This window comes from Strigops habroptila, chromosome 4, assembly GCF_004027225.2.
Source record: "Strigops habroptila isolate Jane chromosome 4, bStrHab1.2.pri, whole genome shotgun sequence".
Classification (NCBI taxonomy): domain Eukaryota; kingdom Metazoa; phylum Chordata; class Aves; order Psittaciformes; family Psittacidae; genus Strigops; species Strigops habroptila.
In genome coordinates this window covers 48,457,930-48,474,160 of record NC_046358.1, presented here as the reverse complement: position 1 = coordinate 48,474,160, position 16,231 = coordinate 48,457,930, and positions in this window count along the sequence as shown.

Below are 16,231 nucleotides of genomic sequence, written 5' to 3'. Positions count from 1 at the left end.
AAAATCATCAAAGCACAGGTGGGGTAAGGAGTGAAAAGAGATGAAGGGGAAGGAAAGCACCGCAGGATGGTGTTTTGCCTCCTTTCTCACCTCCCTCCACACTCCTTGGTGCTGTAATCTCCGTGTAACTTAGCACCATCTTCTGAAAGAGAGAATCACTCCTGCTTTTCAGATGGCTCATTCCCTCTAAGTGTTTAAAGCATCTTTAAGCTCCTGGATTTTATGCCTGCCATAAAATGGCATTGGCACAGCTGAGACTATGAATCTAGCTCCAGTAGCATGTGCAAAGACTTTCCGTTCACTGCTGGCATCCATCTGCAACAGCCCCAGCTCCAAGATCCATGGGACATACTTGTTAAAAATAAAAACCAACGAGATCCTATCGTTTTGGATAGAAAAAGAAGAGTTAAAACAATTGCATAGCAAAAGCAGATGAAAGGCACGTTACTCTTAGCCCACTCATTTATCCTGTGCTTTTTATGGGCTTGCAGAGGTGGGAGGACTTCACATATCAATATGGATTGGTTTCACCAAGAGCGGCAAGGGGTTACGGATGCTTTCCTACAAGCATCTAGCAGGTCAGCCTTTCTCCTTTGCCTCCTACAGTGCCTGTTGGGCCTTTTCTGGGAGCTGCAAGGGAGCTCTATGTGGAGCAGCTCTCACTCTGACCCTGACAGCAGGATTTTCCAAGGGGGCATCCAAAACACCATCCCTGCACAGTTTTGCGGGAGTTAATTAGGCAGCATCCTCTCCACCGTGTTGTTCCCCACATACACCCTGTTCTGAGCCAGCTTCATCAATATTGGCTCCTGTCTTACTGAGCAGGGTGGTAACTTGTTCTTCTAGCACAGAAAACCACTTTCTTAGCACATCAGTGGTGGCATGGCATGTGTATGGTGACTTTAACCAAGGTCCATGAGTGCTGGATTAGGCATGATGGTTAGGGAGACATTCGACTCCACTGTGTGCTTTTGTTTAAGAATCTGCTGTGTAATTCAGATGCAGGTTCTTGAAAATAACTTCTGTCGGGTGAACAACAGCCAGTTAATAAGCTTGTTTGAAAATGTGATTGTCCACTGCCCACACAGAACTCACTGGTGGTTAACAGCATTAGGAGGCTTTCCTAGGACAAACCAATCGGTGCATGGTCTCCCATCTCTCCCTTGCTCACTTGTGCCCTTACAAGGGAGCAGGAAAGATGACTGCCTTCAGGTTGTTATCACAGGAGGATGCCAGGGTCTAGCTGGTAACACCAAGGTGTCCTTGGCTCACAGATTCTCCAGAACTTCCCTGCCCTGAGAGCCCATCCTGCACCATCAGAAATGTGCTGCTCCCCTCACTGGTGCGATGGTACCCTCAGCTCAATTACTATTCCCCTTCCCCAAGACAGACATTGAATATTTCAATCTTCCTGCTATTGTGTGCACTGAGAGCATGCCCAAGGATCACAGATGTCAAGGCAAACATCTGTACTGGTGGCTTGGTGCTTGCTGGGTGAGCACAGAGACATTATGGGTACTTGTATCTACGGATACAGCAAAATCTGGCTATGTGCTTTGACTGGGGGTTCTGGGAGTCTCCTAAGCCTGCTAGTGGAAGGATGCTCAGAGTCATAAGTGTAAGGACTGGTTAGCAGAGGAGGAGGTGGTGTTATAAGGCCCCCTTCTACGGAGAAGATTCGCTAATCTAAAGACAGTATCTTGTTGCAGGTTTGTAGTGAGTTAAATTTCTCTGACAGTTTTAAAGGCTCCTCTTAGTCCCATTTTTTTCAGGAATCAAATTATGGGGAAGTGTTTATTAAGACTGAGATTTGGGTCTCACCCACAGGAGAATATTTCCGCCAGTCACCTCCTGTTCTTTGCTATTTCTAACTCCAGCAGTGATTGCTGGTTTTGCAGTGTCCCACCCAGTCAGTGATGAGAAATCACAGAAGGAAATACATCAACTTGTTCTGCAGTAAAGAAATCATGAATATTCAGGGTTTCTGTGCAGGAAGTTTGACCAAGCTGATTTCTGCTTTAAAGCTTGTTTTGGGATGCATAAACAAACAGCAATTTCTTGGAACAGCTCTTATCCAAAGCTAAGCACAATTTCTTGGCTACTCTTGTTTGCTATAGGTGGGTAAAATGTTTGTTCTTCTGGCATGATAATGTTTTAATCTCACCTTAAGCAATCAAAAAAGAGAGGCAGCAAGTGCTGTTCCCTACCAGATCTTTATCGTGAATGGGTGTAAAGGTATGGACAGAAAGGGCTGCCATACACGAGCTCCCCATCCCTTCTCCTTTCCAGATGGATTCAGTCCTCTCCTGAAAAGGATAACAAAGCTCTTAAGGGATCCTTATCCTGAGGGCAGTGGATCCCTTCCTCTAGTCCTCGTTTTGACTACCCAGGCTAAGCAAGGATGAAAGGCTATGCCAAGGCATAGTGCAACAGACTATTCATCTTGGAGCAAAGCAACACAGAGAAGAGCCTGAACGAAGCTGCTGCTTCTTCCTGGGACTGTCAGGTTCCCTCCAAGGGCAGATTACAAACTCTCCAGGTCTCTTTTTCCAACTTTCCAGAGACTTACCTCCTGTTACAGAGACCCATCAGGCTCTTACACCTACCCAACAGACCAACAAGTCTGGCTTCTCCCTGTCTTCCCTCCTTTTCCCAATGTCTCCTTTGCCTGCCTTAGACATCCCGGAGTTGGCTCTACAAACTACAGGTCATTGAGTGTCTTTCTGCCTGAATAGGTCTGCAAATGAGTGGCTATTTACTGCAGGCACAGCTGAAAGGAAGGCACCGAAATCTCCTTATCTGACAAAGCTGCTTTCATGACTACTGGCCAGCACATTTCTCATCATCACAGTAAGCAAGTCAAGCTAGTGGCCTCCCAGATGCCAGTGTCATCATAGCAACCGAGCCAGTCAGGTGCTGATCCCATAACCTCACAAAGGGTTTTCTTTAGATCAAACCCAGCAAGCCAGATCCAGTGATCCAGACAGACATGGCCCTTGGTAGTACAATCTCATGGTTGCAGGAAAGAGCAGGATAAGGCTGACGGAAAGGGAACAAAATTGGGAAGGGATCTGGAGCAATCTCTGTAGGGGGAATGACTGGTTGAGCTGGGACTACCCAGCCTGGGAAAGGGTGGCTGAGGGGCAGGACAGAGATCTGACATCAGGAGCATCTGGAGAAGGTGAACAGAGAACGACTCTCTGCTGTTCCCAGGATCTAGGCAAGGACAAATCAAACCATCATGTGAGAAGTCAGCTAACTAAGGGAGGTAGTTCTTGTGTTGTGTGGGAGAACTACTTGGTAGGGGATACTGTGGAAGCTAGTATCTGACACAGCTTAAAAAGTCAATTGAATGAATAAATGGAGGCTTATCAGAAGGAAGGAAGGCCCTTAGCTGCATATGGCAGGAGGTTGGAGGAACATTGTGGGGAAGTATCATTGGGTGCTTACCCCGGTCTTATACTGGCCCCAAGCATCTGCTGTGAGGCATTGTCAGAAAGCAATAAGCAGAAGAGCAAGTGACCAGGAGGCAGCCAGCAGTTGTGAAGCAGTGATATGTGGAGGACAGGAAGTGGGATGGAAAAAACAAGTTTGTGGGAAAATCTCAGGTGCATCACATTTCTAGTGTCCTTTCATTTGGAAAGACCATGAGCTGCATTGTGAATTGCTCTGTGATTGCTTTTGCAAGGCAATCCAGCAGATGTCTGTGTGGCAATAATAACAGACCTCTGACAATGTGGTACTGATCTGTGAGAACAAGCACAGGTAAATAACATACTGACAAGACCCTATGAGGGAAACAAGATTAGTTCTGTATGTTCCCACAACAGGGAAGGTGGGGGCAAAGCACTGATGCATCAGGTCAGCAGCCAGCCCCACCACAGCCCTTACGCACTCAGTTCCCATCCTCCATTGCCCCTCAGCCCCGCAGTGGGTACTACAAGTAGCCTAGGTAAGCTCTGGATGGCAAATTCAGATGTTGACCTCTCATAAATAGAGCTGCTGGGGTGTTTCAGTTCTTCAGGCCACAAGCAAAACACAGCAGATAGATAGGTATCACAGCACACAACAGGGACCTTTGCTCCTGTTTCCAGGTGCAGTAAGGAGAGTGGTGGCGCTTACGAAGTCTGTTGCTGAGGGAAGTGAAAACACTGGCAGACCAATTCCCAGGGAAACTATTGCAAAACCTCTCTTGTCACTTGATCAAACATTTGATGTCTTCTTGCTTCTCTCCTAGGCAGGAGAGGGAATGGGAAAGGTTTGCAATTGCTTCTTGCCCCCATGACTGGAAAAGACTCGGTTTCTTCTCCGCCTCCAGCCTGTGTCTCTGTTAGTGGCCGTGGTTTCCAGTAGGATGAATTCCTCAAGTTCCTGGTGACCTTCCACAGCTGGCCAGGGCTCACTGCAAGGGAAGGAAGCCCAGGCACGCCGCTGTGCCACGCAGCACTGCGGCAGGGGAGAGCTGGCTTGGCAACAGGGAAGAGGAGGCAGCACCAAAATACCACAGGCAGCTGTTCAGCACAGAATGGCTATTAGAGGCTCGCAGCTGCTCCTCTCTAATTAAGAGAAGAGCCAGTGCATGGTGTGGGGGGGGGAAGGCTGAAAGAGAGCCTGTCTTGCATGACCCGGGGCAAGGGGAGCAGCTGGTTTGGTGTGCTTGCTCTCCCTGTTGCAGCACAGCTGTTGGGTTCTGCTGCACATTTCACTCACTGCCCAACCTGAGCTTAAACTCAGCTCCCAAGCAAGGCCAGGCTCTTTCCAGCTCTTTCTTCCCCATGGTCTGAACCAGGACTAGATGCTTGCGCTATGCCAGAGAGCAGAGTTGGGATGAGGTGTCACAGAGAGGCCAGGATTCAACTATCCAAGGTGCAAAGCCCAGGCAGGACAATAGGAGTGTGTGACAACCCAGGGGTGCTTGCAGGAGACAGACAGGATGGTGGCTTTTGGGTGGTGGAAGCTGTTCAGGTAAACAGCATCACAGAGCTGCAAGGGGGTAACAGAACAGAGTCCCTGGTTTTTTCATCCTCTGTCCTCCCTTCCCTGCAGAGATCAGGTGTGGTTTGGTTCGCTTTGTGCTCTCTCCTTCCTTTCATGCATTACCATCTTCAGCCATTCCAGGCTTCAAATCTGTCCAAACACCCAGCAGCAGCATCCCTTTCCTGACATAGGATGCCTGTCACCCTGCTGCTACCACACTTGGGGCAGAGGCTTTCTCTGGCCTCTTTGGGGACACGCCATGTCTTCTACAGTGAACAATTTTCCTCTCCCAAACACCATACATTGAATTTCAGTTAAAGATTATCAGGCTCTTTGCTGTGCTGTCTTTGCATAAGAACCATGAGCAACAGGTCCGAATCCAGAGGGAGCCAAGCAATGCTGAGCTGAGGAAGAAGAAGGTGGCTTACAGATAAATACATAGTATTTACATACAAATATATATATTATTTTGTATATTAATAAGTACAAAATACTTAAATAAATACATACAGGAGTACAGACAGGTGGGAAATAGCTTTGCAAATCCTACCAGGAAAATATCGCTAGAGCGAAGTGCTACCAAACCACAGAGCCATAACCTTCATTTCTCTCTCATGCAGATTTCCCCATCTCAAGGCAAACACGTGGAGAAGAAGCCAGCTTCTGGTTCACCTTACTGGTGAACACATGGCTCAGGAGACAGTTATTCCACCTTTGGTGTAACATGTCAGTGTGTTTATACGTTTAAACTATTGAGATAATTTTACTCCTCAAACTCTCAAAGCTTCTGTAAGTGGCCTCCAGCACCTTCAGGTTTGGAGCTATTAACATGAATTGGAGATTCATTTCTGTGCAATCGCTAGTCCTGGTTGTTGGCGTGTCCGACTGGTTTGGGTGTGCCTGGGGGAGCTCTGAAAGGTAACTGCATGCTCAAGGGCTTACACAGCTTCTCCTGCCTACCCATAATAAATGCAGGCAATGCTGTTCTTGGGATCATGAAGCAAAATGCCCTACTGAAGTAGCAGAAAAAGGTCTGGTGGCCCACTGGAGAGTCCCAAGATACCATCAGTGACTGGGAACAGCCCGAAGGCAGCACCATTACAGAACAGGAACACAAAAGCTCTTGCATTTGGTCTAGGTGGCTTTAGCAAGAGGTCTTAATGACATGGGATTACTCCTTGTTTTTTCCAGGGTTTGTGCTTCCTTTTCCCAGCTCCTCTCTCAGCTTTGTAGTGCCAGGCACTCATGCAGGTACCAGCATCAAATCAATGAGCAGCTGCTTTGCTGGCACAGGGTAGGTTCGGTGCAGCACAGGGTCCATCCCAGAGGCCTGGTACAAGTTCAGCCTGGGACCAGCAGCAGCTCCCAGCTGCAGGATTTTTCCCCACGGGAATCGTGCACTGCAGTGAAGCCAAGCTCTCCCCTACACATGGCTGAGATGGAGGGGCCCAAGAAGGGGGATCTTGAGCTCAGAGGAGTTTGCACTTGAGGACAGCTACACCAGGCATGTGGCTGTTGTTTGCTTGCGTTGCATGGTGGAGTTGGAGGGGGCAGATGAGAAACCAGAATGTGGTTCTCCCCACTGTGAGTAGCCACTGTAGTGCCTGAGGGACAACAGTGTCACACACTTCCTTTTTTGTTATAAGCAGGCCTGGAGACACCTTCTTTAATTAATGTTTGGGTAGCCCTAGCAAAACATGATGTAAATGGACTTGAAGCAACACATCCAGTTCAAGCACACCGGAAACAAAAGTACCTGGATCCTATCTGGTCTGCACTCAGAGCCATACAAGTCAGACCTCCCCTGGCTGAAGCAGATCTCAGATTCAGCTCTGGAGACAAATTTTGGGGCCAAACCAGTTCAGCATTTAGTTTCAAGTCCCCTAAGCCACAGGTTCCAGTGCTGTGCTGCCATTCAGCTGCCCTGGTGGGAAGGGCTCTGAAGGCAGTCAGGCTGTGCCACTGAATGCTTTGAGAGCTCTGGCATCCAAACCTTGGGCCCAGACAGGAGAGCCTGCAACGAAGGTTTGGCTGGTGGGAGCAAATGTTCAGATGATCACAAATTTGCCACCATTGAACAGCACCTTCCTTCAGCTGCTGGCCAGGCACAAATCACTTCAGAGGTGCTGGCATCCAGCCCCAACCACCTTTGGTCAGCTCAGCTTGCCCACATGTGCCACCTATCTCCTCCGAGGGAGCTCCTGGCTGCTCTGGTGCCCGGTTCCATGCCCACTGTTACCTCCCTCCTCTTCTCTAAGCACCTGCCTTCTGCAGGGAGGGGACGCCTGCCTCTCCCCTTCCCCATCAGCCCAATCTTCATGCAGAGCAGGCCCCATGCCCCAGACATGTCTCCCCAGTTGAAAGCAAGACACGAAAGCGAGCTGCCCCAAGTGCGTGCTGTGCATCAAGCCCAGGCATCACCCCTGCCATTCCAATGCTCCCTGCACTGCTGGAACTTTGCCAGCCCTCTTGTGCTGCCCCACCAGGACTCCAGAGTCATTCCCAGCCACGCTCTTCACATCCCACATGGGCCCTTTGGGTGAGCAAAAGCCACCCAAAAGCTCACCCAAACACAAGCCTTTCCTCTGCTGCCTGCAGCAGCGGCCTCTGCCTGCGCCCCCTGCACTGGCCCTCCTGGCATCCCCTCCTCCTGCCTTGTGCAGCTGCATCCTTGGGGATAGTGGCAGCTGCTGCCGGTGGGGGGACCCTGCAAAGTGCCAGTTTACAATGGGCTGTCATGGGAAGGAGCCACAAATGCTGAGACTAACCCTGCTTGCCAGCCTCCAGACCCTCAGCTACCCATCCTGGGCATCTTCAGGAGCAGTTCAAACCTCCTAAGGGCCAAACCAGACCTGGATGGTGCCTCTCCGCTTGCTGCTGACTGGAAAAAGTCAAATCTAGGATGATGCTAATCCTGGTGATTGAGCATGATGATGCTCTGGTGCAGCCATGTTTGCTAGTAAGGCCAAGCAGCTTACCTGCCTGTCCCCAATCCTTCTTTCCATCCCTGCATGCAAGTGGCTGCTGCTAGTAAAACCAGTAGCCACAGCTTCTCTGGAAAAAACAAGCGTGTGATTATTCCTAATTGGCATGGCCAAAGCAGTCCTGATAAGAACAATCCCCTGTTGGGAATGTTCATGATGACCTTGGATGGAAGGTGCTGCCCCTGTTGACCCTCCTCAGCTGCACCCAGCCCTTCGGAAATCCGAAGGATCTTGCCCAACACTCGATTCCACCATGCAGGACCTGATGCTGGGCAATCCCTCCCACCCAAACTGGAGTCCCAGGGCAAGACTAAACCACCACATGCATTAGGAGGTCAAAAGCAGGGAGTCAGAAAGCATGCCTCTCACACCCAGCCATGTACCTCCATACATCACTTTCACGCTCTGCAATGGGATATGATCCCTCTGGGAACTCGTCATGTATTTTAGGGGTTTTTTTGTGCTTGCAAGGACAGAAGTACTATGCTCTTGGGCCAGCTCCATGACTGCCTCCTCATGTCACACCACTGCCGTATGGTCCTCATCCAGCTCCATCAGGCAGTGGTGGTTCACGGCCCCCATCCAGGCAAGCAAAGCAAGGGGAGGTACCAACAGCCAGGAGTGAGATATTGTGCTTCCTTCCCCCTGTATTTACCCCACATAAACAAAATGCAAATATGTGCTTAAGTAAATAAACTGCAGGAGCCAGCAGGGAACCAGGTGGCGTCTCTGTGTCCCTGTGTCAGCTCTCACAGGGCCTGCAGCAGCACCAGCAAGATGACAACTGTCCAAAGGAGGAGCAGTCAGTCCCCGGCCAGAGCAGAACAGCAGCATCAGCCTGACCTGTGAGCCTGCAAGGTCTGCTTTGCTCTAGATAAGCATTCGCTTCCCACACACCACTTACCTCCTTTTCCAAGGCTTTCATCCCTGAGTCTAAGTGGCTTCATGACTGATTGAACTTTTCCAACAAACTAGCTGGGAGGTGAATGCTATTTCATGCGAGAGATAAGAGCACACTGACCACGATCACACAGAAAGCCTGTTATAAAAGAAGTAAGATAATTTAAGCCTGCAGAGCCCTGGTTTTGCTCATTAGCCACAGAGAGAGGCTTTGCTCCGTGTGGGAGTGCAGCTGAACCCCGAACAAACCATTTCTCACCTAGGAGCCTGCCAGGAGACCATCTTGTCTAATCACCCTGTGGCTGTGGCAGAAATGAGAAGATGAAGGTTGTTACCTGGTAGCAGCATAATGTTTGCAATCCTGGGTTAAAATGATTGTAAACAAAACAATACCTGGGAAGCTGGTAGAGTGGAGGGGGATAAAAGACAATTGCATCCTTTGGAGAAACAGAAGTCTGAGGTTTCTATGTCCCTGAGATTTGGTGCAGGGGCCAACGGCAATGTGTTTGATCCACCTTGCTTTGTCCATAGCCCTGTCTCCCTACACACCCACCAGTGTGACAGCTGATGAGAGCTGAGACTCAGCTTTTCCCTGCTGGGAATCTGCCGGTGGCTCACGAGCATGCCCCTGCAGATGAGCCTGGCTTATGATCCCAGCAGGCACAAGGATCTCCTGCTCGCTCCCAGCAGCTTCCTTTTCCATCTGACGCAGGGGAAGCCCAGCGCCCTGTGACCGCTGGCACCCCTCCAGCCATCTCTGCTTGGCACTTTCTGCCTGCAGGGAGCACGCTGGAGGCCCAAAACCAAATACAACATATCCTCCCGCCGGAGGGGAGGAATTCCTGACCTGACTGCATGCACCATCCTGCTTCTGCCTCACTCAGTATCTCGCTGTGATTGTGATGGGGGTAACGACATGCCAGGAAAATCTATGCTGGAAACGAGGTGCATGCGTGGGGGATGAGGTGGGGAGAGGAAGAAGTGGTGTAAGCACAGAGAGGAAATGTTATGGTGAGCCAAATAAGGCTCCAGCAAGAGGTCTCTCCAAGAGGTACCAGTCAATCACAGCCTTCAATTTGTCCTTTGAAGGTAAATAAAGACACTGGTTCACTTAGCCTTGGGCAATGAACCCTTCTGTTGCCCTCTCCTGGAGCCAGCCCTCGTGCTACAGGTATGCTTTAGCCATCCAAACACAGCTGGGCAAGAGGGACAGAAAAGAATTAAGCCCATTGCGCGTTTTTTGGTTCCCCAGCAATTGAAGACCCAATCTGACATCTCAGAGGCACCTAATTCCCCCAAAGCCTGACTACATCCCAGAAAACTCAAGCCTCACCACAGTGGCAAGTTTGGGCATCCAAACACCACAAATCTTGTTTTTAAGCATCCACACAGACACAAAAGATGGCTGTGGTCCAGGCAGCCTATTTTTGTGATGTCTTTTTAACAGTACAGAGATTTTCTAGCCCGTAAAGGGAGGCCTAGAGAAACACCATGAAGCCAGCTGGGTCTCCAGCCCCAATGCACTGGGAAGCTAACCTGGAATCTGGCTTCAAAGCAGAGTACTGGCTTGGGGGCAGCCTCTTGTGGTCTTCGGACAGTTACAGCACTGTAAGACAGAAATAGCAGCTCTGCCCTCGCCACAGTAATCCCATGGGCGGAGTGGGTACGGGGGAAAAAGTGCCAAATTTAGCCAGTTTGGGGAACTGAATTGACAGCTGAGTTTCCCACCTGTGGGACAGGTTTGGGTTACATGGGCAGAGCTCTGTGGTGTAGCTTGCCCTTTTTCTGCACACAGCATATGATGATGAACATGGGGCTCCCACTGGACTCCCGCAGCCCCACTCCAGCAGCTCAGTGCCACTAATGCATGTTGAGTTTCTCTTACTCTCACTCAAAAGAAGCCTGCAAATGTTCCTTGGAGCCTCATCTCCAAGGGCAGCAATCTAACATTTTTAGTTAGTTGGTTGGTTAGTTAGTTAAACAATACTGACAGCTGGAAAAATACATTCAAGTGAGCACTAAGAGGTATTGATAAGAAGAGTCCTGGAATGAATTCAGCTGGTGCAGACTGCAGCATGCCCTGCATGTACACAGGGTTCATGCTGTATGAACAGCTGTGGACGGCAAGCAAACCCTTCCAGCCTCAAAGTGTGAAATACTTTGAGAGAGCAGCTAGTCCAAAAACCCAATCCCTGCAGCTCAAAGACCGACCAGCAGGTGGGACGTATTCCAGAGCATTTGCTTAATACTACCATGAGCTCTTAAACTAAAATAAATCTTTGCTTGTAAGTTAAAACAAAACCAACATTGGTTCTGTGTTTGTACCGCTGTTTAGCAGTATGGCAACCATCCAGAGCCTGGGCAGCAGAAAACATTTAAGGAGACAAAGTAATGTCATTTCTTCTGGATTTCCTCTTCCAACAAATCCTGCTCAGGAAACTCCTTCCAAGAAAGGGAGATCTCAGTCTCTAATTCTGTTCTGACCTTCCCAGTACCCATTTTGACAATGTTGCTCCAAGATTAGTCCTAAATTCAGCCTCTAATTTCACATGGGCTGCCAAGGAAACCCATTAGGTGATGGCTCTGGCTCTCTTCTGGTAAAGGCCAGACTTCTTTTTGGAAGTGCTAAATCTCAGAGAGGTTTACAATATTTTATAAAATCCAAAGGTTCCCCTGGGGAAGGAGCAGAGTCAGGGTAGGCAAAGCTATGTTGCAATATCTGGGATGAAAGAGTGCAAATAAGATAATTATTCATAGTTGTACTCCAACTACAACAAAGAGATAGACCAAGTGGGAACACTGAGCTCCACTAGGTCCCGAGTCCTGCTCCCCCAGGTCAGGTTCTGGTGAATACCGGTTACAGCTATTAAAATAGATTCCTTAAGCAGCAGCATCCACTGCTGCTTCAGTTAGAAGCACAAAAAGTTCCACAGGATCATCTCTTCCTACATCTCCTACCCTTCCTACATCTCCTACATGCTTCCTACATCTCCTGTCCAGTGCCTTTGCAACTTTACACGTGTATCTTGAGCCCAACATATCAACACATTGTCTTTCTCAGAGGTCAGTAAGCTTGTACTTGCAGAGCATTCAGTTTTGCCAGAGACTATACAGTGATATAATAACTTGCAGCTTGCCAAAATAAAGCTTATTCAATGTGTGCACTTTGTCAGGTTTATGCTGTTCTACCACTGAAGGAATCCATGAAGTACAAGTACACTAGACCTAAGGTTACTCCTAGAGCAAAATATTCAGTGAGAACAGAAAGTAATTACCTTACAGATCTGGTTAAATCCATGCCAAGATTTTTGGCACATTGCACAGTTCAGAGATGGCTTAATCTTAACATGAGAAGTCTAAGATTTGCTATGAGAAGAGCATAAGGTCCTCAAGCATAAGGGCAAACCTGCTTGTTATGCTGAAGTAAGGGGTGCTAAAATGTATGTGCTGCCCAATACAAACCATACTGGAAATGGAGAGGAGTCCAACTGAAAAAGCTATGTCCAGAGACTTCAACTCATGGTTAAACTCTGAAAGTTCGAGTCTTTCCCACATGTGAATATGAAAAAGAGAACATTGCCAGGAAGTCTGAGATCTGAGCTATAACTCTTTGCAACTGTTCAATATTTCAGTGGGAGGCTATTTTTGTTAAGTTTCTCTGGATCCTGTATCGCTACATGTAGTGCAAGTGAACGCAAGAAGCCTAGTTTGGGTGTCTGAAGGCAGTGAGGTTGCTGGCATCGTCTTCCTCAGGGCATTCCTGCCTAGAGGATCTTTGCTCGAGATCCCCACTCCAGCATTGCAGGTTCATTTGAAAGCACTCTCTTTTGTTGCCAGCTCCTGCACAGTGCTAAGCTCAAAGGCTGGGAGGCTACAAGCCATGAAGCAGCGAGGTAAGGGCAGAAGCAGTGTGAGCTGGAGATGGGGGAGTCCCTTTCCTGGAAGGTCCACACTGCCACGTGGCCACCTTGCTCTGGTACTGAGCATAAACCCATGGTGGCCTGGAGGGGCCACGGCAGAGCAAGGCCCTGAGGATGCCCACTGAGAACCAGTGACTTGCACAACAGGGGCATTTGTACAGCTGCTATTTACAGTATTTCCAATTTTGTCTTTCCTTTTCCGTCCCTTCCTCTTTCTGGGTCTTTATTTTCTTGGGAAGTGAGAACACAAGTCGTGACACAAACAGTGGTTTCACATATAATGCAGTTGGAGCATGCAGCCATGGAAACTGCTGCTTAGGTATGACTTAATACTTCTTATTTCATCTTCTTTTGATTAAATTGAACAATAGAAAGGACCATAACCATGAGATGCACCTGCTCCTCAGGAAACATGTTATCTTTCAGTTACGCAGTACTTTCATAGGTGTACAAATACCTATTTATATATTTATTTTAGAAAACCCTGCACATTTATAAATAAACCTATCAAAAATGTATAAAAACCAAAACTAGTTGTGAGAGATCAGAAACAAAACAAAGAAAGATGTTACAGAAAACTTTCATTTTACTTTAGTTTATTCACTTTTCAAACTGGAATGAGAAGACTTCAAATGAATTTAAAACCCCGGAAGTTCGAGTCTTGAGTCTTCATACAAAACATAGTTCAATGTAAATGAACGGTTTGATTTATTTTATTCCTAAAGAGAAACCAGTATTTTTCCAAACAACTCTACTGAGTGATTTATGAAAGAACCATATTTCTTCAGAGCTGTAGCCTTCTAATTAGATTTTCATTCTAAGGTGAATTTTTAAGCCCTTCAGGCCTGAGACATTACACACAATCCTCTATAATCTTTTCCTGAGGAAATTATTGTATTATTTAATTGTCTTTGTGTTGGGTAATTACAGCAGGCTTCCTTCCTCCTTTCTATTCCTTGTTCTCTTTATTTACATCTGCGATAGGCTCATAGGGCCAGTCTCTGCTGACTTCCAGCGTATCATGATTCAGTGAGACACAGCAAGAAAAGAGCATGGACTTGGTGGGATTATTCAACATGGAAGATGTGTGGTTTTAACACAGATGCTGTAACGCCCATTCCTTCAGTATATGCAGTCAAGACAAATAGAGCACAATATCTGCCACAGAGGCTGTATGAGGAAGTGCAATGGCAGGGATCAAAACTCAAATGCAGAGGAAACTCTCGAGTTTCCAGATGGCAAGCACCAGAGCAGAGGTCAGCGGATGATTGCAGGCAGCACTTTACCCAAGCAGAGATTAAAATGTCCTGCTAGGTGGGAAGGTCTCTGTTTCCAAGGCAGAACACGCACAATTGGTAATATTTTGACCCCATTCAAGGCTGTACATTCTGTACTGTGGGAACTAGGAGATTGTCATGTCTGCCCAAGCTGCTGAGTGCTGGCATGTGCCATTTCAATTCTGCCACTAGGCCCTTTTAGACAGCATGTGCCAGCCCTGACTTCATAGCACCTGGAACATTGTGGGCTTTGAAAACTAGGAAGGATGGCTGATTCCCCAGTCATGTTCTATTTAAGTAAGAAGCATCATTTGTAAGGCTGAGAAGATATTTAGTCCAGCACAAAGCACACTGGGCTGGAACTCAACTGCTGCGTGCTGTTCCTGGCTTTGCCAGAGGCTGCATGTGACCTATAACAAAGGCCAGCACCTCTGCTTACCCTCCTGCCTCTTCCAGGCTCATTCCTCAGACAAGTACTTCAGCGCTACACCTCTCCAGGACTCAAACTGACTCCTTCCTAGTCAGGATGCTTTCTCCTAAGGCGGGGTTTGATGTATTCATGAAAGGCACGTTGGAATGGGTTCAAACTTTTTTGGCTGATCTCTATTTAATGAGACTGGTAAACACAAACCATACATATTATCTATACACACAGAGCTTTGTCTGTACATTATAATACAATTGCAGTTAATGCTGAGTCAGTGGGAGCTCTGCACACTTTGAAAATGAAAGCCATAAGAAGTAAATTTCACATTAGGAAAAACCCAAGTAGCCTGTTTGCTAGTAATCAGCTTTGTTGCCTGGGCACCAAGTACAGTAGCTCCTTGTTGCTCCCTACCAGGGCGCTGCAAGTGCATGCTGTATTTTATTTCAGTGTAGAAACATTGCAGCTATTTATTCATCTCTAGTGAAATGCTCCATTTGCTGCTTCACACAGACACAGGCTGGCATCAGAGAGAATCCTGCCTGCATGTTGAGGGAGCTTGCCCAAGGCTGCCCCAAAGATCTTTCAAGGCAGGATTTGAATTCTTGAAAGCCTTATTGTCTTTGTAAGGCACAGCAAACAGTGCTTCTTCCACCTACCTGCTTTTCTGTAAGCCACTGAAACAATGCAGGGCTGTGCTGTGCTGCCTGGCAGCTCCCTGCACCAGCTGTATCTCACTGAGACAGCTGAACCATGGTGGAGAAATGGCAGCAGGATCCCTTGACTTCTGACTGGTGGACTTGTGATTTTACTAACACTAGAAAGCTGTGATGACTTTGCTGAAGATGTGGTCTGCAAAAAAGACGAACTTGTATCTTGAGGCATCAGCAGATTCAATCATTGGGATTTAACAGAGCATCACCAGCTGAACCCTCAGGAAGCCAAAGCACTGCAGTTGTAAAGCAGAACACAAGCTCAGACATACTGGCAGTTGGGTTAAGTGCAGTCAGTTTTCTTAATTCTAGAAATTTGCTTTCTCCAAAGCATTTAGTTCCCAGTTCTACTGACTCGTACAGAATTAAACTAGGTTCTCTCCTTCCCATCACCATGATCTAGTAAGTGAACTGCAGGACAAATTAGGTCCCTGGACAACATGGCTGCAAGCTCAGTTCCCTTGAGGAGTTTCCACAGCCATCATCAGCTAGGATAATTACATCCATCTAAAGGAGTGAAACAGCTCATTCCATTTAAGCTGCAGTGCTACCTCAGCCAAGTTAATGTGGAGGAGAAACAGAAATTTTTATTGATATTAGCAAATTTTGAGATACATAAAAAGGGAGAGAGTTGATCTGCAAAGTTACATTTTCAGGTAATTGCTTTTCAAAACACTATCACACCTCAAAGTTGCTTCAAAGAATACCACCAGACAGGGTGAATTCTTCCTGTTATCTTTAGTGGTGGGAAATGGGGATTTTCCAAGGTAGCATCTGACCCTGAAGTGAGGAGCCTAGCAGTGGAAAACCAACACAATTCTCAAGAAGTAACTGGCCAAAATATTGGTAATCTCAGCTTCTTCCCGCTATGGCAAATAACTGTGCCCTTGGTGGAAAGACCAAGAGTCACATTGCACAGAATATAAACTGCTCTTGCTTTTCACCATTGTTTCTCCTTGCAGTGTGTTCCCTGAGGCTAGGACTGGAAATAAACTTTCTCCCTAATCAATTACCAAGATTACAGCAACTCCAAAAA